Source organism: Cyprinus carpio, unplaced genomic scaffold (genome assembly GCF_018340385.1).
Source record: "Cyprinus carpio isolate SPL01 unplaced genomic scaffold, ASM1834038v1 S000006628, whole genome shotgun sequence".
Taxonomy (NCBI): Eukaryota; Metazoa; Chordata; class Actinopteri; order Cypriniformes; family Cyprinidae; genus Cyprinus; species Cyprinus carpio.
In genome coordinates, this window is record NW_024879260.1 from 168,443 (window position 1) to 192,162 (window position 23,720).

Consider the following 23,720-nt stretch of genomic DNA (forward strand, 5'->3'; position numbering starts at 1 on the left):
GCATATCACACACCACTGACTCACTCTCTGTTGTTTCATACAAACTCAGCTCCTGCCATCTTGGATCTCTGTTTATAGTTTGTAAGTAATTGCGTCATAAAATGGATTTGGACAACTTCAGTTTTAATAGTACTAATATTGTAGTAGTGTTCATATTTTTTGCCAGGATGATTGTTTTTTACATTGTAATGGGGTTATACCATTATAAAATAGGTTAGATTATAAAACAGTTTCACCTAAAAAAAAAATTATATTTCCTTGTATTTATTAATGTGGTGAAAAGCAAAAAATTTCATTAGGTCACAAATTAAAAGTCACAATGAATTTTTGTAACAATTGAACTGTCCAGCAATTATTTATTTAAATTATGATTAAGATTGAAAGAGATAGTCCACCCAAAAATGCAAATACTGTCATTAATTACTCACCTCTTCATGTTGTTCCAAACCTGTAAAGACCCTTGTTCCATCCTCAGAATGCAAATTATCATTTTTTTTTTTTTTTTTAAATCAGAAAGCTTTCTGACCTCCTGCATAGAAGCAATGTACGCCACATCTAATGCCAAAAAGGGTAGTAAGAACATTGTTGAAATAGTCCCTTGTGACATCAGAGGAAACTGACACAGAAGAGAGGCATTGTTGAATAAAATCCTCCTTTTTTTTTTTCTTTGTGCACAAAAAAAAACAGTATTCTCGTAGCTGCATTAAATTACAGTTGAACCACTGAACCTGTCACATGAACTATTTTATGACGTCCTTACTACCTTTCTAAGCTGAACGTGGTCAGTTGCATTGCTGTCTATGCAAGTTCAGAAAACTCTTGTATTTCATAAAAAAATATCTTAATTTGTGTTCCAAAGATGAACAAAACTGGCATAAGGGTGAGTAACTTATTGACAGAATTTAAGTTTTTGAGTGAACTATCCCTTTAAAGATGAATTTTAATGTAACAAATAGTTTGCGTTTATCGCTTTAAAAATTGCTGTATTATTAGTATTATTATCCCAAATGTTGCGTTCAGTTTGTTGGGTCATTTTATTGGGTTATTTTCAATACTTTTACCCAGGTGTTGTTTCTTCTGTCTTTCTTTTTTTTTTTTTTCTTCAAGTACTGGGTTCAGCCTGTGGGGTCATTTTATTGGGTTATTTTTTAATATTCTTACCCAGGTGCTGGGTTATTTATTTATGTTGTTTTTTTTTTTTTTTTTTACCCAAATGCTGGGTTCAACTTGTTGGGTCATTATTATTGTTTATATATTATATATCTATAATATATATATATATATATATATATAATATATATATATATATATAATATATATATATATATATATATATATTACCCAGGTGCTGGGTAGTTTTCTGTTAACAAATAAAAAGTTGTTGGGTCATTTTTAAGGCTGGGTTATTTTTTTCTACCCAACGCTGGGTTAAGTCTGTCCCCGACAAAAACAACCCAGCGCGCTGGTAACAGTCAGAGCCTGGGCTTTTTGTGTCCTCTGCAGGAGAGAGTGGTTCTTAGCGCCGCCAATTTGGTGCACTTCTTCAGCAAGAAAAAAAAGGTTTTGTATAAATTATGTTTTATTATAAAGTCTATGCTGTAAATTTATTATTTTATGCAATGCAACCTAAGGATGAGATGTCAGTCAACTGTGTCAGCAGTGGTTGTTTTCGCATGAGGGAAACGCCTTTTGCATTGCATAACATAACGTTAAATAGATTTTATTCGTTAATAAACTAAGCTTAATTTAATGTGTATTAAAATATGTTCTCTAATTTTAGTACTGTTTTTGGGGGCAGGTTTTGAAGTCAGTCACAGCATTTCTCAGCTACGAGTGAAATGCGAGGCCACGGACTGATGTCCAGCTGAATAACAAATAACCTCTGAAAAATAACCCAGCATGTGTTTCTGTCCAATATTTACTCAGTGCTGGGTGCCAATAACCCAAGTTGGGTTGTTTTTAACCCAGCATTTTTTAGAGTGTACTTCAACTAAAACATTCTCTCAAACATTTATAGCTACATATACTGTACTGTACTAATATATATATATATATATATATATCTATAGATATATATACTGTTTGCACATGAACTTAATGGTTCTACAGTTGAGAGGTCAGAAAACTTCTTGATGCTTCAGACGTGCTGTAGCGTGCCAATGATGTGCGATATACGTTCTTTGCTGGTCACTCAGTTATACCAACCACAAAATTCTTGACAGCAAGCACCTGTAGCATGCAATGAAGCTTCCGCCCCCCAAAAAGAACCAGAGCAACATGAAGACCAGCCTGAAATCAGACATCAGAATCAACTTGAGAGGGGACAGCAGTCGTAGCGAACTGTGCAGCCCTGCCCCTCCCCTCCCCTCACCCCCCGTTCAACCATGCTAATGGAGCAGTGCAGTGGTCTGCTGCCCGGTCCACTTCCCCTTGCTTCCTGGTTAACGCACAGATTGTTCATTACCGTGTTTACTATGCAGAGATAACACGCTCAGAGCTAGATATCAATACAGAGAGTGAAAGGTCGATTATGAGCAGCATTTAAAAAGGGCGTCACTCACACAAGCAATGCATTAGGTAAAGGTCCCGGATATAATGGATTGTCGAGCGAGTGCCCTTGGTAGGGTTTCCGCTGAATAAAAGCATGCAGATCGCCGCCACTGGTGCCCCCAGACCGATCCGTGAGCCACACTGTTAGTACACAGACCAGTAGCTATGACTTTTAAAACTGGATTTATACAAAATACAAGAGATGGACAAAGCTGTGGTGAATTAAAATTTGCATCCCACAGCTATTTGAGGTGATGATCCGAATCATTTTTCAACTTGACAGCCCCATGATCTCCTCTTTTAAGGTCGCAAATGTAAAAATTTTCCAGTGTTTTCTACAAAGGGCCCTGTGGAAACCAAATGAATGGTTAAACAAGATTTTAATATCAGAAAAGATGTCATTTTCAATTAAATAATAAATGTTTATCATATTAATAATTTATTTGAATTGTAATAATAATATTGCCCTGTGAAATGTGATTATTTTTTTTCAGAGAAATTTGTTCTCTGTTTTAATTATTTTGCATTCTGTGATATAATTTTATTACCAAAAATTATGACTGCAGAATTAATCATTTAATGACTCATTTACAATGCACCTCAAATGTTACTATTTATTTATTTATTTGCATACAAAGTGCTACACAACATATGTTTAAAAATGTTTACATTTAAACATAGGTTTTAAATAAAATTCTATTATTATTTTCTTTGAGAAGTGCAATTCTACTGTACAATACTAATATATGTCATAACCTCAAGTTAAACAGAAGTTTTTGTGTTTATCTAATGATAGTTTTATTAAGATGCAATGGCAAAGTGAATTTTTCAGAGCAAACTCTGTGTGCTTAAATGTGTAGTAGATGAAACTATCCACCACTCATTCAGACAGAGGCATGAAAAACTGGGAGACTTCATATTCAAAATAGCTGTCTTTTTGCAGTTTAATATTCACAGACCATAGTCTATAATCACAATTTAATAACGTTGTTACCAGCCTCACTTTTAATTTATTCATCCAAATTTTGCAGCGAATCATGATATATTCCATTTATATGTGATGTGGTTTCCTCAATTCCGTCCTTGTTTTCTGCATCATGGAAATCATAGGGCCCTATACAGTACATATATCGTGTAAAGATGAATGGTGTGATATTAAGAGTTTATTTGATTATGAATGAAGGCTGTTGGCTTTGGGCATAAGCAAAGAGCAGAACTCATCATTAATGAAGAGGGGCCACTAATGCCAAGCTGCTGGAGCCCCAGGGCCTGCTGGGAATGGGTCGGCCCATTAACTAAAGCCCTAAGGCTAACAACACCAGACCAAAAGCGCTCTCCATAACCTACATGTGCTAACCCACTCCTCATACTCTCACACATATCTTCACTTCCACTTTCAGACCTCCGTCCGCCTAAGCGGACGAGACCCGAGGGGGTTAAATGTTGACCAGAGTTGGGACTCACTTAGTGTCAAGGTGTATTGTATTCTATCTGTCAAACTCATTTGGATGATTGTGTCCTGTCCACACTGCTCTGCCTGACATGGCCCATTCCGGGTTTGCGAGAGTGCCTGAAACCCCGAGCAGCAATCAAAAAAAAAAAAAAAGCACCTTCCTTCTTTCTGACACCATTCACAGTAAGAAAAAAGTTGAGTTAGTTAGAGCATAGTAATCCCATAATTGATGTCAGATATGCGCTTGCCCTTTGAGAGGAAGCAAGTGCTTCTCCTCGAGGGTTGAGCGACGATACTGAATAAAAGGGGGAAATGAAAGGAGGGAGTTGAGTAGAAGCTGAGCTGTAACAGTATCCATCTGAAAGAGCATTGTGTCAGAAAATTCGCTATCCAACCTAGCTGACACAGACATGCTTAAGGCTATTAATGCTTCAAGCCTGTGACCTGAGTAAAAAAGCAAGCACAAAACTGCTGACCTGATAGAAATTCCGACAGACTTTGGTCCAGCTTGTCCAAAAAGTCCACGTAAAAACTAAATGATTGTGGGGGCATCATCGGGGGGAATCCCACTATGGACAGTCCTATACCTCATACAATACTATCTTATTTTAAGATTGTGAATAATACACCAAAAAATTTCATAAATCTATTTATTATTTTATAAATTAGAAAAAACATTGTTTGAAAATGAATCAATTTAGCCTAGAAAAAAAAAAGTTGACTTTATTTTTAAAAAGCTTACTAAAAAGTTAATTTAAGAGTGCCGAAAACCCCCTTAGCTGTTATAATTTCACTGTAAATGAATCATTTTTTTAATCGATTTTTTATAAAACGGTTATTCCATATATGTAGCAAGGTTTCACAATAAAAACAAAGCAAATTAAATGTAATGATATAATAAAAACCATTATTCTTCCACCAAATCAATGTAGTTCCTCCTTAGAAATGGTTGTGGTTAGAAGCACAAGCAACACACAGACGTAAACAAAGGTGTATGTTTGTAGAGTAATTGTACAACAGCTTTGAATGCGGCTCGCCAGTCAGAATCAACAGGACAGGAAATATCGTTTTTATAAACCCAAGTTTTATTTCATCTCATTCAGGCACATTATCTTTATGATGAAAACAACACACAGAGTATTTTTGAGGCCCTGGCAACATTACAAAGCTACAAAACCTGTAAAACATTTACACATATTTAGGTAATTCATTGCTTTAATGGATAACTGTGACAGGAAAGTACAAGGGGAGATTGTCCAGAAGATTATAGAGATGAAATGGTCTAATTCATTATCCTGACAGCTGAAGATTCAAACTTCCCTTTTAACACGGCACATGTAAATTTTTTTCCAGAATGCAAACACATTTTAAAAGGGGTTCTTGAAATCCAATTAAATCAGATACAAGATTACCAAATTACCATTTTTATTAACCTGCAGGTTCAGCAGTTTTGTGATTTAAAAATTCCTCCTAGGAAGACTATTAAAAACAGCCTCACCATGAATGTGGAGACAAGGGTCATTTAAAGAGCAGGGAAAAAAAAACATATGTGACTTCACATTTTCTTTTCAATTCATTATCCACCTCCCTCTTTAGTTCCATGTTCTCCTGGAAGCATAGCAAATGAGACGGATTAGAGTTTAATGAAAGCACTGAGGGACCAAGCAAAGAGCAGAAGTGAAGGAAAGCAATGTGGGCCATCTTAGGGGCAGAGCTTAGAAATGGAGCCTGAAATATACCCCACCACTGAAACCCACCGATTTACATGGTGGACGTTCCTCCTTTTCTCAAATGGAATTTGAACATTTCAGACTTACATACCCTCAGCAATCTCCTTCTCTTTCACCTGTAAGTCTGTCTGAGGAGACGGAAAGAAAATATATATCAAAAGGACATTAACCTTTACCACCCATTCAAAGATGGGACCTCAATTAACAGAAGTAAATAATCCTTGTAATTACCCCTTGGCCATACTCAGCTGGCATAAAACCTACTAAATGGACCGTCACAACATAAAATTGGTATCTAATTAAAAAAAAAGAGAAAGAGAGATAGAGAGAGACTGCGATGAAGACTAATCCACATACTGTAGCTCTTCTTGTGACCAAAGTAAAATCTATTGATATTTAGATGTAATATAGGGGAGGCCGGGGCAAGTTGTCACATGCCAGAGCAAGGCGTGTGTATTACTATTAAGCTTATTCATTTAAATTTTTTCATTCAGTAAGTTTAATCGTATATTAGTTGGCCAAAAAACGTTGGTTTTATATAATGGTTTTGTACTCAACTTGTAAATGTTCTGCAGTTTCCTAAAATGTTTTGTATTTGCTTTAATGTTATAATTTTGCTGGAAAAAAATTAAGAAATAAATGAAAAGGCTATTAATGTCAGGTTATACTGCGATAAACTTGCCTCCTAGTGTGACAACATATTTATTTATTTATTTATTTATTTAGTTAGTTAGTTAGTTAGTTAGTTATTAGCCAACATTTTGATGTACATTATGTGTATAACTATAGTTCATTCACAAAAAACAAAAAAACAAACAAACAAAAAAACCTTAGAAAAATAGTCACTAGACTTAAAAGTGTGACAGCTACACCTGGTCTTCCAAACACTGTTAAAAAAATAAAATAAAAATAAAGAAGCACTTCATCAAGTCAGAAATATTATTTAATATGACTAAATCAAGCTGACAGTTTTGAGTTACACTAATGAAATGAAAGACGTGTTTAAAGGTCAAGTTAGAAATAGCTTGTTAAGTTAACAATAACAACACATCTACAAAAACAATTTATATAAATTCAAGTTATAGCAAAAATAAGTTTTATTTATTTTAGGGAGATATTGTGGGGCCCTGAAATCAATGATAAGTCACTGAAAAACAGAATTCAGTGCAATAAGAGAGAAAAAAAAAGGTTCACAAAGCCTGTTCACAATTTCTGTTCATTTGTGGGTCTTAGTTGATGATCATATACATCAGCATTACCCACTTCATCACCGTCAAACGATGACTATAAAGAGAGTTAGAGAGAGGGGCTTTGACACAATTCTCGGAGTCTGCGGAGGACTCTAAATTCAAAGCTTATGCAAATATGTTTGCGGTATTCAATCGAAGACTATTTGAGCTACGGCAATTCACATGGAGATTGAGGATAAATGTTTGCATCTTGTCCTCAGACAGTAATACATTCATTTCCCTTCATTATTTGTAAGAATCACTGGCAATATCCTTCTGAAATAAGCATGACATTAAAGGCCCAGTGGAAAATCAGGATGGAACAAAAACCGTCTTTAATTTAGTTGGTGCCAGAAGGCAAAGAGTAAGGATGAACCAAACGGAGAGATCCTAAAGTTAAAACTTTCTTCCCAAAATGTGCCTCTTTCCCCAGGAACGTGAACTTAATAAAGTAGATCATACTCTGTGAATTTATAATACACAAAATGTAACCACAAACTGATTTGATGCAGATGCTTTGAATTGAGTCCCCTTAACCTAAACAATGTTGCCAGATATTGTTAATTCACCAACAAACATGAATGTGGTACATTTCTGTCCAACCACCAGGAAAGAGCTTCAGATGGCTTCAAAGTTGCCAGTAACGTTGGAAGTGTGACTTTCATGAACAGCAAACTTTATTTTCTCTCATGTTTCTCTGTTCTCTCTCTCTCTGTCTCTTTCCCTCTCTCACTTTTTGTTTTTTTTTATCTGCTCTGATATTAACAGTTTGCTTGTGGCAAATGGAGCTAATGTGGATTGGTATTTTCATTATAAGTCACCCCAAAGCCATGCTCAGCTGTATCTGTGGTTTCCAAATTGAGCTGTAAATTTTGAGAGCATTGACAACCGTGCCCCAGGCTTACATCAGAATACTACAAGATGACTACGACAGTTTTCCGTCTCCGTAATTCGAGTCGCACCGTATATCAGGTCAAGCCAGAACACCGTCCGCTAGAACACAGCAGAGCATGGGACAATTCCAGACATAACACTCTTTAAGTATCCCGGGTCCCCACCGCAGAGAATAATGAATGAACCTATTTAGACTGGATTTACTGCCACTTTAAAACCTGATTGCTGCGAATTCAGAATAATTCATAAGACTTTTAGTGCTGTTCATCATGTAGCCTAGGCTGTTTCATTGTGAATGGATGCTTTCTTTGTAGTTTATCAAATAAACTCCTTATCTGCCAGTGGAATATGCAATCTCAATGCATATGTATCAGTTCTGGCTTTAATTAAGGCGCATGTTACCACAGTAGCAAAATGTAATCTTCACTTCACCAAAAAAAAAAGTCCGGAACCATATGAGAGGGAATGAGATGAAGTTGAAAACATACCTATTTAGCAAACAGCAACAACAAACAATAAATAAAATAAATAAACGTTGCAAAACTCAGATTTAAAAATTACAGATTCCCTGTAGCTCTCCCTCTCCCCTAATATATATATATAATATAATTAAATTGGTTTGGAATAAAACTAATTATAATAATATAAAATGCCCCCCAAAAAGCATGAATTTACAAGGTAGATAGAGTGTGTGTGTGTGTGTGTGTGTGTGTGTGTGTGTATATATATATATATATATATATATATATATATATCTATATATATATATATATATATATATATATATATATATATATATATATATATGAATAGTTTTAATAGAATTTAGTCATTTTCATTTAAATTAATAGTTTTATACAGAAAGAATTCACTAAATTGATAAAAAGTAAAAGTAACACATTTTTAATCTTGCTGAAAACAAATTTATTTTAAATAACTGCTGTACTAATAATAATAATTAATAATTAATAATTATAAATGCTATCTGAGCACCAAATCAGCGTATTCAAATGATTTCTGAAGGGATCATGTTACAAAATTGTAATGAATGTTAAAAATTCAGATTTGCTATGAAAAGAATTAAATATGTTTTAAAACATAAAACATTATAAATTATTTATTAATAAATAATCATTAATTTAAATTTTTTAAATAGTAATAATATTTCACAGTAGCACTGTTTTTACTTTATTTTTTGATTAAATAAATAAGTATAGGAGACTTATTTCAATACCACTAGAAAATCTTACTGACCCCAAACTTTTGAATTGTCAGCCTGGTCTCATGTTTATACGTAGGTAATAATATGTAAAACATAAAATCACAAAAAATTCAATTTATTACAAACTTACAAATTATAAACATACAAACTATAAAAACATACAAATCACTCCGTGTCTTTAGCTGAAAAACGTCAAAATATTTACAAGTCTAAATATTTATGTATATTTTGTATCATTAAGATATCAATGCATTTTTATCATTTTATCAATAAGTGATTTGGTTTTTTAAGCCCCACAACCTACCCCCAAACCTAAACCTACCCATTTTATACTGAATATGCATTTTTTATCAATAAGCGATTTAGATTTTAGACCGACCCCTTAACCTATACTAAAACCTAAACCTACCAATTTTTTACAGCAAATATGCATTTTTTATCATTTTATTAATAAGGCAAGTTTAGTTTTTAGACCCCTTAACCTACCCTCAATTCTTAACCTACCCATTTTATAGCGATTAAAAAACGCAAATTGACCAAAATATGCAGGAAAATAACCATTTTAGTAACAATATAGCATTAAAATATTTTTTTAGTCACTAATCCCATTCCTACCTTTATAAACCTAAACAGAACTATTTCGTACAGTTACGAAAAAACATGACAGACAGATAAATGCAATTACAATCATTTATTCATTGCAAAAATGTAAAAAGCAGTACCAAAAGTAATCCATATGACGATGCGTTGCAGCCCCAGTCCTCTCTGGCAGTAGGTTTGTGTAAGGTGCAAAGCGGAATTTATGTTGTTAATCGCTAAAAAATATTATCCAGATTATTTTCCCTATCCACTCCGTGAACTCATGAAGGCGTGCGCTCATCATTCAAACACACCTCACCAGAAACACGCCATGTCACCAATCTGTGACGAATGCAATACTGAGAGCCAATGAACATTCGATTATCCTGCCATAAAACCTATCGTTTGAAACGGCAACATATGAATTTGTACAGAGCTTGTCAGTCAGCATGGCCTTTGCTGTTTATGGTCTGGCCTCACTGCCTCGCTTGTTCTCTCATGGAGAATGAAGATCGCAGAATAAAGGCTTGGATTTGGGTCTTTTTCTTGCAGTCGCATTCGATTCGTGGAAGATTTGGATTACAGCACATCACAAAAAACAAATTGTTTCATTTTTCTAATTATGTTTATACATTTTTGGGTGTATTTTAATGTTTCACCAGCCATTGCACTCACACAAATCAGAACAACACCAAACCCCCAAAACTTTTGTGGCCAATGGCAAACAAAGGTATACATTCCATGACAAAAGTCGTTAACAGAGTGGCAGAACAAATTTTATATTTATTTTAAGGTTTAAAAGTGATGTCTGTTTAACATTAGATAAACAGGCGTATTCATTGGAAAACAGCAGCTGGCAGCAGAAATTACAACAAAATGAAATGTTATCACTTCATATTAAGTAAACAAGTGGACAATTTAATAATGCAATTGAAAACAAGGTAATTGATATGACAACTAATAATAAAAGTAATGCTGCGATTTCAATATTCATAAGCATTCATTTTTAGGGATCATCATAATACATCAGTTTTGTACGTTTAAGTGTTGAAAATGCATAAGTATTTGTACGTTTAGATGCTTTATGAAATATGTCGATATTGTACGTTTTAGTGCCTGTAAAACGTAATAATAACAAGTAAATCAATTTTTATAGAACGACATTTTTACGTAAAATATATACGAATTATCATGAGATCACTGTTTCAATGTGTGTAGTTTAAAACCTCTACTCTACTGTAAGACAAAAACAACCGAGCAAATAAAACACTTGTGCTTTTTTCCAGTCATGACAAAAGACAGAGTTGTGTCTTTAATTTATCGCTGAATTTAAGTGGAAACAGTGATCAGCAGCTGATCAAAGCCTGTTTCAGGGCTCTAAAAACACAGCTGGGCTGAACAGAAAGCAACAGGGCACATGGAGCCCCAGCCTCCACCCAAACACCGCAGCCGTGGCTTCTCGGCATGGTTTAGTCAATGTCTTATCTTAGCACATGGGAATAACAGTACATGGTACTACAACAAGCAGAGCGTTTATTTGCAGAGCCCCACACAGCTGTGACCATGAAGGGCATTAAACTCCACTTTTATGACTGAACTAATTTTGTGGTTTGCGCTATTTGTATTTTTAGAAGACAGTGGTTTTGTACAGAACACACAAAGAGGACAAGTACCAAAACGCAAAGAACTGCATAAGCCATGAACTGAATTTCTCATTGTAATGATGTGAGAACATAATGTTAGTTAAGTGAAGTATGGATAATACAAATGCAACTATTAACTGCAGCTTGTAGATGTTTTCTACATTTATATCCCTGACTCTGAAAAAACAGCTCTCTCTCAAAACCCTGCTTATTTTTTTATTTACTATATTATTATTATTAAGATTTAGAACCACACTTGATCTGTGTTGTGTATGTAATGACCCCAGAATATGAGGACTGAGGTGCCACAATGCATCTGCACCAACAGCACTGTAGTGACAGACCACTGGCTGGCACATAAATTCAGCGACAACTTATATGAACACCACTCACACACACATCCTTCAGGTCCCTGACTCTGATCTGTCCAGGTACGGTTAGGGATTAAAGGGCACGGACTCCTACGTGAGAAAGAATTAGGACGGAAGAATTAAAATTGTGCACATATACTGTAGGATGAAATCAGCCAACATTTGCATATTGTTATAGCCCTTTAAAATATTAAGCACTGAAAATGACAGCTTAAATGTGCATAAATAATGAATTTGTGTAATTTACATATATGGATACTATTGTATTGGACATGTTCATATACCATAGCATTGCACAATATATTTTGTAATTTTTCTGAAAGTTTATGAACATGCTGCTACAGCTCAAATCATGTAGTGTGTATGCAAGCATCTGTGGTGGAAATGGCAATAGTATTATATATTTTAAATATTTTTATTCTTATTAATTAGAAAAAATTAAAAAATATACATAAACCAAAATCTATCACTCTTATCGATACACTGAGCTTCTTCGACAAGACACTTCTGGAAATTAATTCCGCTGTGATATAAGCGTCTATTATACTGCATGTTATTGCATTAAATAAAAATGTGTAATCTTTTAAATGACTGTTAAATGCAAATTGTTGAACTTTACAGTTTTTTTAATGTTTTTTCTTTTTTAGATTTACAATTTTTTGTCTTTACATATACTTCACAGTTACTCTAACGTCTCTGATACAGTATATTTTTCAAGTGTATTGCCGAATGTACTGACAAACATAGATTTAAACTAAAATATATTTTGATGTACTTTCAATTGAAACTTTTTTATGTTGCTACTATTTCAGTTTTATGCATGATTACAGCTTGTAATGAAGTTTTCACACATTTTTACTGTGCATTCAAAAAATATTAACTGTAAATCTACCACTGAATGGACAACACCACCGTTTAGAAATAAAAGTTAATTGGACATAATGACAAAGTGGCATTTTATAACCTCAGGTGTTTTTTATTTTGTTTGTTGTTTGTATATTTTACTCCATAGTATACTATCCCTCCTATATTTACATTATCTGCAAATACACTTGAACATGAAAAAAACACCAATAAATTTTGTTTTTGTTTTTGGGGCTGATTTCGGATTAATGGAATTAAAATGATATGATATATGATTTCATGACTCTCATCTATAAACTTAAGAAGCATCCTGTGAGTTCTCTAATCGACCATCCTGCTGGTGCAAGCCTTTCAGACAGCATGCAAGAGGTCCCCACGCAGCGTTAGTAAGAATGCTTTGGCTCGTAAAGAGCCGCGTCTTCCTCTCACCATCATGCCTCTACCACCCTTTCATCCGCAGTTGGCAAAACATGCAAGTGCAATAATGGCCGCGATGAACTTTTCGATGAACTGCTTTTCAGTAAACATTAGCCGCAGCTCAGAGTGCAGGAACGTGTCTGACTGTCTGTTTAAAACTGGAGAGAAGCCCCTGCTGAGACACCGGCGTATGTTCGGACTGTGTGTTTTATTTGGTCTACTGACGGAGAGGTGAAGTGATGAACATGGGGGAAGGACTGGAGGGGAACACCACCCACACCCAGACAAACTCACATGGCCACTAAATTCCAGTCACAGTCATTGTTTTACAACATCACTCCGAGGTCGTGAAACAAAGATATGCCCCGGGTGGTGGATGTGCGTGTGGTGCGTAATTTGTGTGTGGTTTGGTTTTAATGGTTCTTCTCCCTCAACCAAACCCACCAAAAATCCTGCCTGCAATAATAAAGTGCAGCGCTCTGGCACCAACAAACTAATTTCTCCCTCGTTTCTAACGCTACAAACCATAGGCAATTGTTATTAGTTCGCCATCGGTTTCACTTGAATGCCTGAGAGCAATTACAGGCTCTGGCTATTGAATCCGCTTCCCCAGGACCTTCCCCCCATGCAGGAACCCAAATGAGTTTCAGCCTGAGGTGGGGAGGAGTGGAGAGATGGAGGAAGAGGGGCACAGGGGTTAAATAAGAGGAGTTAAACTAGCAAATCCCGAACAGACTGCGGTCGGAACAATGGCTGGCTGCCGTAACTGATGTAAATTGAATCAACTATCCCAACTTATCATTCAGTCCAGTAGCTTCGTTAGCTTCGAATATCCACCAGTAACCTCGTGACTCTCCTCTAGTCAGACTGCAATCATTTACCGGCGGAAGGTCTTAGCGACACAAATTGCATCAGACTGCTTAATTAGCTAAGCCAATGCACTTAAACGGATAGAAATGACCTTCCTTTGCTTTCTTCTTCTTTGCAGTTTTGTTCTCTTTATTTTGCAACCATCCAAAACTGTGTACAAAATGATAGGATTCAAATACAATTGCTCTGTTTCACTGCTACCGTGTCACTATGTTTCTCAAAGATAAGCAATAGTATATATTTTAAAAAAGCATATTTCATATATATATATATATAAGTGCATAGCTATTGTCATTACTATCTCCTATTTTAGTTAAATCCTCCTTTTATATAATACCGATACAATATTTTTTACTTTATCCACTAATGCAGGTTTAGTAAATTTTTTATGATGATGGGAATGTGAGGTAAAAGGATATGATTAAAGTTGACAATACGACACTTATTAATGCAACAATAGATTTCGGTCACAATAGTTACAATACTGTTTTAATAAGAAGATTGTTATTTAAAAACCAAATCACATAATTATAAATATTTCTAAAGGATCATGTAACACTGAATACTGAAAAATTCAGTCTTTGCCATCGCAGAATAAATTACAATTTTTAACTTATTAAAATAGTAAACAGTTATTTAAAATTGCAATATTGACAATACTGCATCTATTGCTTTTTATGTATAAAGCTGTTAACTGGAATATGCAATGTAAAACTATTGAAATCCATTGGAAGTTGATTTTTCCTGTATTTGCATTTAAATGGTGCTGCCTTTGCAGTGTGTTCCAAATTGTTAATTCCATGATGGCTGGAATGTTGCCTTATGGTAAATTCAATTTGATAGCACGACATTTTACGTAAAATATATACGAATTATCATGAGATCACGTTCAATGGTGTTAATTAAACCTCTACTCTACTGTAAGACCCAAAACAACCAAGCAAATAAAACCAATTGTGCTTATTTTCAGGCATGACAAAAGACAGAGTGATTTGTCTTATTTATGCCTGAATTTTTAAGTGGAAACAGTGGAATCAGCAGGTGATCAAAGGCTGTTTCAGGGCTTAAAAAACACAGCTGGGTCTGACAGACAAGCAACAGGGCCCATGGAGCCCCAGCCTCCCCCCAAAACACCGCAGCCGTGGCTTCTCGGCAATGGTTTAGCTCAATGGTCTTAGCTTAGCAAAATGGGGGAATTACAGTACATGGCTACACATAGCAGAGCGTTATTTGGGATGAGCCCCCACACAGCTGTGGACCCTGAGGGCATTAAACTCCACTTTTTATGAACTGAACTAAATTTTGTGGTTTGCGCCGATTTTGTTTTTAGAAAGACAGTGGTTTGTACAGAACACACAAAGAGGACAAGTACCAAACGCAAAGAATGCATAAGCCATGAACTGAATTTCCATTGTAATGATGTGAGAACATAATGGTAGGTAAGTGAAGTATGGATACTACAAAATGCACCAATAACTGCAGCTTGTAGCATGTTTCTACATTTTATCTCCCTGATGGACTATTTAAAAAAAGCTTCTCTCTCAAACCCTGCTTATTTTTTTATTCTATTTATTTTAGATTTAGGAAACCACATTGGACTGTGTTGTGATTAAGGAACCCCGAATATGAGGGCTGAGGGACCACAAGCATCTGCACCAACAGCACTGTAGTGAAGACAACTGGCTGGGCCACATAACTTCACAACAACTTATATGAACATCCACTCATCACACACATCCTTAGGTCCCGACTCTGATCTGTCAGGTACGGTTAGGGCTATAAAGGGCACAGATCTATCCTGAGAAAGAATTAGGACGGGAGAAAAAATTGTGCGCACAATACTGTAGGGATGAAATCAGCCAACATTTGCACTATTTTATAGCCCTTAAAATGAAAGCACTGAATAATGACAGCTTAAATAGTGCATACCGATAGAAATTATGTGTTTTTTACAGTATTATGGTCTTACTATTGATGGAACGGTTCATATACCCTGTTCGATTGCACAGATATTTAGTTTTTTTGTATTTTTCTGAAAGTAGACATTTCGCTACATCATCAAATCATGTAGTTGTTATGAAAGCATTTGTGGTGGGGGGAAATGGCAATATTTATTATGAATTTTAAATATTTTTATCTTATTTAATTAGAGCTAATTAAAAAAAACTATCATAACCGACGAAGTCGATACACTGCTTCGACAAGCACTTCTGGAAATAATTCCGCTGTGAAAAGGTCGATAACTGCATGTTAAGTTGCCATTAATAAAAATGTGTATAGTTTTAAATGGACTGTAAATGCAAATTGTTGGACTTTACAGTTTTTTACTTTTTATTTTATTTAATTTTTGTCTTACATAGACGTTCACAGTTACTCTAAGGTCTCTGATTACAGGTATATTTTCAAAGTGTATCTGCCGAATGTATGACAAACAGAGATTTAAACGAAAAATAGATTTTGATGTATTTTTAATTGAAACTTTTAGTTGTTATTGCCGTTAGCATGATTACAGGATTTGTAATGAAGCGTTTTCACATTTATAATGTGCATTCAAAAAATATTAAATTAAAGCTAACACTGAAGGCACACCACAGTTTCAAATAAGTTAATTGTGAACCCCCCCCCATTTATGGACAAAGTGCATTTCTTCCTCAGGGGTTTTTTATTTTGTTGTTGTTTGTTTATTTAGCTAAGTATTACCTTATATTACATTTTGCAAATAACAACGTTTAACATGAAAAAAACACCAATAAAATTTTGTTTTGTTTTTGCTATTCGGATAATGGAATTAAAAGGATATGATATTATGATTTCAGGAATCTCTCTATAAACTTAAGAAAGCATCCTTGTGAGTTACCATCTGCTGGTGCAGCTTTCCAGACAGATAAGAGGTCACCACCAGCATTTAGTAAGAATGCTTTGCTAGTGAAAGGCCTCGTCTCACCAACCATCATGCCTCTAACACCCTTCATCAGCAGTTGTCAAAACATGCAGGGCAATAATGGCCGCGATGACTTTGCGTGTAACTGCTTTCAGTAAACATTAGCCGCAGCTCAGAGTGCAGGACGTGTCTGGACTGTCTGTTATTCAAAACTGAGAGAAGGCCCCTATGAACACATGGCTTTCGTGAGTGTGGTTTTCATTGTCACATGACTGAGAGGTGGAAGGTGATGGACATGGGGGAATGGACGGAGGGGAACACCACACAAACACAGACAAACTCAATGGCACTAGAAATTCAGTCACAGTCATGTTACAAATCACTCGAGGTCGTGGAAAAACAAAGAGAAGCCCTAGGGGGGTGTGTGGATGTGCGTGTGTGGTATTTGTGTGTGTGTGTTAATGTTCCTAAAAAACCAAAACCCACCAAAATCCTGCCTGCAATTAAAAGTGCAGCGCTCGGGCACCACAACTAATTCTCCTCGGTTTCTACAGCTACAACCAGTAGGGCAATTGTTATTAGTTCCTCCATCGGGTTTCAATTGAATGCCTGAGACGCAATTAAGGCTCTGGCTGATTGAATCTGCCCCCCGGACCTTCCCATGCGGAACCAAATGACGTCAGCCTGAGGTGGGGAGGCAGCTGGAGAGATGGAGGCAAGAGGGGGCACAGGGGGGGTTAAATAAGAGGGTTAAACTAGCAAAGCCCAAACAGAACTGCGGTCGGAACAATGGCTGGCTGCTATACTGATGTAAATTGAATCAACTATCCCAACTATTATTCAGTCCAGTAGCTTCGTTAGGCTCGAAATTCCAACAGTAACCTCGTGAACCTCCTCTTATCAACGGAATCGTACGGCGGAAGGTCTTAGCGATACAAAATTGCATAGGGACTTGCTTAAGTACCCAATGCATGCAGCTTAAAGGATAGAAATGACCCCTTTGCTTTCATTCTTGAAGTTTTGTTCTCTTTATTTGCAACCATCCAAAACTGTGTACACAATGATAGGATTCAAATACAATGCCATCTGTTTCACGGCACCTCACTGGTTGCTAAAGATAAGCATATTTAAATATATTTAAAGCTCATATTTACTTTATATATATATATATATAGCACATAACACATTTATTTATATTATTATATATATGCATATATAATGCTATCATGATATCTCCGTGTGTTTAGCGTAAATGTTATATGATACAAATATTATTTTACTTTATCCACGTAATGGGTTAGTACATTTTGTATGATGATGGATGCTGATGATAAAATGAATTGATGATTAAAGGTTGACAATAAAGACCATTATAATGCACAATAGATTCTGTCACATATTTAGCATATACTGTTTAATCAGAAGAATTGGTTATTTAAAAACAAATCAGATATTAGAAATATTTCTAAAGGACATGTAAACAATGAAGACTGAAAAATTCAGCTTTGCCATCGAGGATAAAATTACATTTGAACTGTATCTAAAATAGTAGACAGTTATTTAAAATTGCAATATTGCATACTGCATCTGTACTTTTTTTATGTATAAGCTGTTAACTGGAATGCCAATGTAAAACTATTGAAATCCATTGGAAGTTGATTTTTTCCTGTATTTGCATTGCTGGTGCTGCCCTTGCAGTGTGTTCCAAATTGTTAATTTCCATGATGGCTGGAACATGTTGCTCTTTATGAGGAAACTGCCTATAGGCAGCAGGCAGCTCACTAGATATTAGAACACAACTAATTATTATTAAAAACAGGCCGCATAGCATCCTCCAATATTTCAGTGCATTAAATAACCTCTGAATGAGTTTATTTTTGTCTCAAATTTGTCTACTAAGACAGAGAGAGATGTATTGGACAGATTCATTGTAGAAACATCACATAGCCAACTGCTTTTATTTAAATGACGAGCCAAACAGCCACTCATCCACATCACAGGATAAGCTCCTTTCCATCGGATTCAAGTAATGATTAACATTTTTTTCCCCCAAAAGTGGGGAGGACAGATGAGAGACAAAGCGTGCTCACTTTTAAGGAGACACTTGAAAGACAGAAGGAGGGAAAGTTTTAAAAGGGTGTCAGTGGATAAGAACTAGAGGAATTAAACCCTAAAAAGAGAGTTTTAGTGGGAAGACCTGGAGATTTCACTTGCTTAGTGGAAGTGGAAGAGGATGAGTCTAGGTGCCAACCTCTTATTCAAAGACAGCCGCCAAGATGATGAAGACACAGTCCTGAGGAACGTCAAAAGCGCAAGTACTGAGCTGACAGAGAATATTATTTACTTTGATAAAGTTGGCTCAGCAATAATCAAATGGCTGGACATTTTGATAAGTCACTTCACTGTCTTTTGATATATAAAATATGAGTTACATAAGAAAACTATTCATTAATCGGTATTTGTGTCTTGTTTTCCAGTAAATATATAAATAATGTTCTTTATTCATTAAACACACACACACACACACACACACAAAATTGCGTATGATATTAAGACTCTCCCTCAGACAACATATCTTGAACAAATGGCATTTTTTGTATGTTTGTTGTTTTTATATTTAAGAATAAATCTATGGATGACCTTTGCTGTAAAAAAAATAAATAAATAATAATAATAATAATAATAATAATAATAATAATAATAATAATAATAATAATAATAAAAGGTGACTTATTTTTTAAGATTTTATCTTAAAACTTTATTTATCATAATTCAAAGATTATTTCTCAGAATTTTAACTTTATATCTTAAAATATGACTTTCCACAGTGTGATTAGTTTTACCTTTTACGTTTTATATAATAATAATAATAATAATAATAATAATAATAATAAAAGGTGACCTTATTTCTTAAAATTTTATCTTAAAACTTTATTCATCATAATTGTAACTTTATATCTTAAAGATGACTGCCACAGTGTGTTTTAAATAGTTCTTACCATTTTATGTTTTAAATAATAATAATAATAATAATAATAATAATACTAATAAATAATAAAATAAAAATAAAATAATCTAGTTTATAATAACTTTTTACAGCCTTTTTTACTTAACGTATCTGCTGTAAACCTACAGCCCTTGCTGTTTGTCTATAAGAACTCAAGCATCAGAATGTTTACCCCAGTCTCCATTGGGCAAAGCACATGGCAATGACAGCTAAAGAGAAGCATTTCTCCTCCTCCTCAAGTGGACTCCAATCAATGGGAGCAGAGACCGCTTCAGTAGCCCCTGCCCTCTCCTTTCTCTTATAATTATACCCCTCTGGATTCACTGAGTACCAGCTAGCCCTGTGCTATTTGCGGTAATTAGTCCAGAATGTAAACTGTCAACATGCAAACCAACCCAAGCCTACCACCCTTCCTCCAGCCAACTCCCTCCTCCCCTCAACACAACAACACGCACCTTACCTTAGCTGCTGGAGAACATTAACTTTCTTTCCCTTCTTCTTTTCTCTCTTCTGTCTCTCCTTTGGCTACTCATGTCAAATCTAGGTCTCTCGACAACAAAATCTTAATAATTAACTGGCAAAATTTAACATGATTGCTTGTGACACACCTACTCTGGTAAGTATTGCTTTGAGGCCATTTGCTAATGAAATTAATGCATTACGTTGCCCTAACAAATTAGCATAACTCATGCAAATGGCCCACATTTTAGACCCACTTGCGAAGATGGAAAAAGACAAGGGGAAAAAAAATAAGAAAAAGCAATGTCAACAAAATGCTGGGAAATTAAAATGCCAGCACGGAATGAAGAAAATGGCATTAGCAGAATTGCAAGTGGTATTTTTTTATTTAGCCAGAATGGGCCTACATAGTTCTTCATTGTAACCACCGGTGAGCACAGTAATGTAATGCTTTAAGATAGTGTTATGAGCACCGATACATATTCATCAGTACAGTCATTGATGATCTACCTGCGCATCTCTTTCCGAGCAGCAATTTAAAGACCCGCCATTAATACAGACATTTAAAAAGGTTATCTTTAGACGATGCATTTGACGTGATCTTGAGAGGACAGGCGCCAATGAAAACATCCATCAGTTAGTGAGAAGTAATAGCTGCCTCCTGTGCCACAGACACTGTTCCACTACCGGTCACAGTGTTACTGTCTGTCCGCCCGCCATGATTTTCCAACACACTGCCTGTGTTGTTTATAATATTTGATGACATTGCCCAAACCCTGGGACACAAATGAGGGATGCTTAGCAAGTGGATTTTTGTCTTTGGGTGTGTGGGGCCATGTATTTTCCGCATGTGGGTGGCCTCTGATGTCATAGCAAGTGTGGTTACCAACACGAAATCTCCTTGCAATGTGGGGTCCATTATCAAAATAGTATAAAATAAACTTGCTAAATTATATTCTACAATACCTGCTGGAACACAAATAGGAAGGACATTTAGAAAGGAAATGCTGGTTCCTATCATGAAAACTCTAGATGGCGCAGGCTGATGGGTTCTTAACATAACTGATGATATTCACAGCTTAAACAACTTGGCACAAGCTGATTGGTTCATGTAGCATACGCAGCCAATGAGCTTGCTGCCTTTACATTTACAATGGCTGGTTAGTATCCCACTTGAGAATTTTGCAGTGCACTTTCAGAGTTCCTCTTAAACCCTCCACCTTCCCCAGCTCCATCTGTCATAAGGGCACTATTGTGCTACTAGTGCCGAAGCGTAGGCAGTATGTCTTAAATACTCACAGCACCATATTGCCATATGCAATTGGCAGTAGCAAGTTCCTGTACTTGCTTGCCGCAGCAGAAAAAAATATACAACTACAGCAATAACAGCAGCGTAGGCAGATTCTATTCCCCAAGACCAAATTACTTAACATTGTCATATCATAGAAAGTTGTCATGATATTAACTGTTTTGGTTTAGAATATGGAAAGTCAATGGAACCCAAAACTTTTAAGATCAAAAAGAACAGAAAGGTAGCTTTTAGTTGATTCATATGACCAAATCAAAATATTAAGCAACTTCAACTTCAAATGTTGTGGGACACAAAACCTTAAAGGTGATCTGATATTTGACCATCTGACATTTTATGTTACCATATTGAGGCATGCAATGATCAATGTCTTTTTTGATTGTTAAATAGTCTATATAAAGGGTATAAAGAATCACATTAATTTCACCATTACTTTCATATCCTTTTTTGAGTTTTTGTCATTATAAAAAACTGCTTAGACCATTTTGTCAAAACATATTTTGTGTTCCACAGAAGAAGGACCAACCAAAGGGTTGAATAAATGATAACTGAAATTCTCAGTTTGGGACAGAACATTCCTTTCACGAAACCCAACAGAAAGCAGTAAGTTTTCTGTGTAAGTGCAAACGATTCAATTCAAGGGAAGTCACGACCATAGTACGTTTAGCATGTGTTTGTTGTTTTTTACACATCATAAAAACAAGAGCACTGTGCACACGAGTGCACAGAATGACATATTTCATAAGAGCGTGTCGGTAAGAGGTGTTGTTGCGCGGGCAGGTGAGGAAATCATAGGGGATAAGTTGCCGTTTAAACAGGATTTTAAACGGGCTGGCATGGATTGGCGAGCTGGAGCTGTGCTCACTCAAGAGAGACAGAAGCGCCGCTACCATTCCCACTAAAATTGTTTTCCTCAGCGTCCTCAGCTTCCATCGGTCGCCCTAAGGTCACCGTGGTAACAAAAGCTGAAAATGACTCCCATTTAAACGGTATTGGGTTGCATTACCATGGTCAGGTGGGAGAGTCTGGAAGCCATTATGGAGGTTGGCAGAGGCCACTTGGTGCTGCAAGGCGCAAAACTAGACAAAAATAAGAAAAGGCTAAGGAGAGAGCTTGAGTCTATATGATCACTCAGGCTGCATGTATACTGCCCAAGAAGCTAGATTTACATCTGTTCTGGGAAATGGTACAAAATATTTGGATGGATCATGTTGTCCTATTGGGTCTGATAAAAAAGCACCAAAAAGTAACCTTTTAATGCACTCGTCCTTTAATGCTGTGGAATCACAAACAGATAAAGAGGTTTAAATCGTTATAATCAGATGATGCCCTCAATACTAAAGCCTGGCAGCTGACATATCCCGACAGGGAAAAATGGGAATAATCAATTTTAATTTATACTACTACACTACAGAGCAGTCAAGACGTAGATACACTGGCTTTTTAAATAGATAAAATTGGGCTCAAATAGAATACCACTGATTCTCAATACAACAGTACCATGCCATTATTCATTATCCATTATGAACACATATTATTCTGTTAATATGTCATTAACAGAAATGTATTTCATCTGTCCATTTCTTTTTTCCTTCAACAATTATGACATTAAATTATCTCTCTCTCCTTAAAAAACTCTAAAACATAATACTTTATATCAATTAACATGTATAAGAAATTCAAAGAAAAGTGAAATATAAATAAAGTATCTGTTATAATTAAACACGTTACTCTGCTCTGGCTGACAGAACAGATTTGTTAATAAGTTTAAAATCAAAATCATTAAAAAATATATCTTTTATAAATGTTTTGCTTAACTTTGATTATAATACCAGATGAAAACTTAAAAAATCATCCTTCATCTTGAAGGTCCACTTTTCGCATTTCATACGCATTGATACATTTATTTATATCTTATATTGTATGTATTAATTATGCTGGGAGGTGTTCTTTCTTTTTTCTTTCTTTCTTGCTTGTTTGCAGCCTGTTTTGCCCCATGCTCAAGAATCCATTTTAAGTCATTTAAGATTATTCTACAGCAAATGTGGTCTCCTGTAGCTCAATAAAAGACCTAAAAAGACAGAAAAAAGATTGAAGATGAAGGAATATGAAATGAAACAGGAACTAAAAGGGGGTAGGGAATGCTTAGGTGTGGGAAAAGTACTAAAAACAGCCTATAAGCATTTAAAAAGAAGAGGATTTGATATCAAGACCACAGTTTCAAATGAGAACTATTAAAAGA